Consider the following 2,811-nt stretch of genomic DNA (forward strand, 5'->3'; position numbering starts at 1 on the left):
AAATTGGTCCTGTAAGCTGCTCCAGTGCTTTGTCCAGTCATTTTAAATGATGTGACCCAACAGGCCCTTAATGCCAAATGGCAAGGGGGTTTACAGGAACATCCTAATACTGGTCTGCACATGCTGGTTCACCAAAGAATGTCATGTAAGCTAAGACCACCAATGCCTATTTACATATGAAGTCAGATGTTAGGAAAGCACCCAAGAAAAACAAGCTATGGGTGGTTATCCTGTCTGAGTACAATGAACTTGGGAGGGGGGGCATATGTAAGAGACAAAGAAGACATCCCCTTATCCTTCACCTACAAAGTAAATGGGCAGTGCACTTGCCTTCATGAAAAAGGGATCTCAGCCTTGATTGAAAATGCTGAAAAGGACTTTGGGTGAGATAAGCGTCTTTATACAGAAAGTTAACCTATTAGTTATGTTTACTCTCTGGAAAGAGTGTTTGGTTTTGTTTTATATGCAGCCACTTGTTTTCACTATCTTTACTATCTCCTGACTCTCTAGACTTCGATAATAAATTTGTTTTTACTATTAATATAAACTTAGTGCTGTGGTGTTAGGCTAAGTGCTAGTCTTCAGCTGAATTTTACAAGCTGGTGTGTACACTGTTCCTTTAGGAACAAGAAGTCTGGTACTTCTGTGAGAAGCCAACATCAGGAGCTGGATATCACAGGGGAATGCTTCCAAGGGACTTTGGGACACGGGTGCATCTACTGTTTACCTGCAAGGCAAAGTAAGGGCTGGCCTAGCCCCAAAGAGAGTGCTTGAGGGGCTGACATGCTGGGGTGTTAGAGAGCCGACAGCCAGGTAGGCAGAAGCAAGATTCCTGCTCACTGATGAAAGGGGGCGATAAGGTGACTCTCAGTGCAATGTATCCTGAGAAGTTACACATGACTCCAGCCACCAGGTTTCCACCACTGCTGGAGTGATTATTGCACAGCCTAATACATCTTACGGAAATGCTGGTCATGATAGTCAGCTTTAGATTTTCTTTTGCCTTGCTTCTTGCCTTTACTCCTAGCTGTGCCCCCTTGGATTTCCCCTAATCAAATTTCTCTTCCTCGCTTGTGTTTTTAAAACACGATTATAACAATAAGAAATTATTCTTCCTTCATCCCTTTTAACTCTGTGATGCTCTGTGGATCAATACACATAGCAATCTCTTTACATTTTGCCCGAGTCCCTTATGCACAGCATAAAAAAAAAATTCTTTACAATTTACATAAACAGGGCACCTTCTCCTTGGGTGCCTCACTTAGATCAGATGAGCACTGACACTCCCCTCAGTGCCTCACTCTGCATGGCCCTTTCCTACACTCACACTGTCTTGAAACTCACCACATATATGTGTGTGTGGAGGGGCGGGGTGGGGAGACCTTCACATGCCTGGTCTTTCACTGCTCTTACTAATGGCTTGTCCAGTCCCAGTTTAAATGGAGTCCACATCTCTTCACATTTGTAAACAACCACAGAACAAGTTGCTGGTTTCCACCCAGTTCTCTGTGACAGGCATTCATGTCACAACACCCCCAACACAACGGACACCACTTCAGACCTTTGTAAGCCAGTTTCAGCAGAGAGGGCAAAGGCTGACAGGGAATAAAGACAGTTTCCTTTTGTGCCCACGCTCCCTTTAGAGATTTCCCCCATAGCTCTGGCTTGATACACACACTGGCAAAGGTCAGTGGGGGTGTAGCTTGCACTATCACGATCCAGGTTGCAATTGTTTTGGGGATAGACAAGCAATTCCATTCTCCAGGATGGTCAGTCAATATGTCAGCATTCTTGATTACATGAAGATCAAACCTCCATTGCTGGCCCATGCCAGCTGAACCAGCCTCACAAGGCTCAGGCTAACGAGCTGTTTAATTGCAGTGTAAATGGTCGGGCTCGGGCTGCAGGCCAAGTTCTAGGACCCTCCCACTTCGCAGGGTCCCAGAGCCACAACTGAGCAGCCCCCAAGCTGGAGTCACCTGGCATAGGCCAGCTACAGGTTTTTAATTGCAGTGTAAACATACTCTTAGGGAGACCTATCAGCTTCTGAATACCCCAGCAGATAACTGGGAGCCAGACAGATGCTCCTAACTGACAAAGGCACATATTTAAAGACCCAACCCAATATCTGCTTTTAATTGCGTCATCCTTTATGAACAGAAATTGCTTTTTGGTGGAATTTACTAACAATGGCCAAAGGAAAAAAAGAACAGCTGCCACAGGAACTGGCGGTACACAGCACTTTGTTCATGGGTCCAATTCACGCCTGGTGTAACTCCAGCTTGCCCTATTACTCTCTGTGGGCCAGTCTATGTATTGGATACACAACTGGAGAGTAGTTATAGGACATATTTCAGACTCCATAGATCACATTTGGCCACAGGGAGGGGAGGGAAGGGCATTGTGTCACACTTGGAGCTCCTTTGCTCTACATAATCTCCTTATGGTATGTCTATACTTACCCGCTGGTTCGGCGGCAAGCAATCGATCTTCTGGGATTGATTTATCGCGTCTTGTCTAGACGCGATAAATCGATCCCGGAAGTGCTCGCCGTTGAAGCCGGTAATCCTGCTCCGTGAGAGGAGTAGGTGGAGTCGACGGGGGAGCCTGCCTGCCGCATGCGGACCCGCGGTAAGTACCTTTAAGTTCGAACTAAGATACTTCGACTTCAGCTACGTTATTCACGTAGCTGAAGTTGCGTATCTTAGTTCGAACTGGGGGCTTAGTGTGGACCAGCCCTTAGTGATCTATATCCTTGTTATGCCATTGACTGCCGATACAAATGACTGTCAAACTAAGAATTATTTTGCA

The sequence above is a fragment of the Terrapene carolina genome, unplaced genomic scaffold (assembly GCF_002925995.2).
Source record: "Terrapene carolina triunguis isolate 2854851 unplaced genomic scaffold, T_m_triunguis-2.0 Scaffold96, whole genome shotgun sequence".
Lineage (NCBI taxonomy): Eukaryota > Metazoa > Chordata > Testudines > Emydidae > Terrapene > Terrapene triunguis.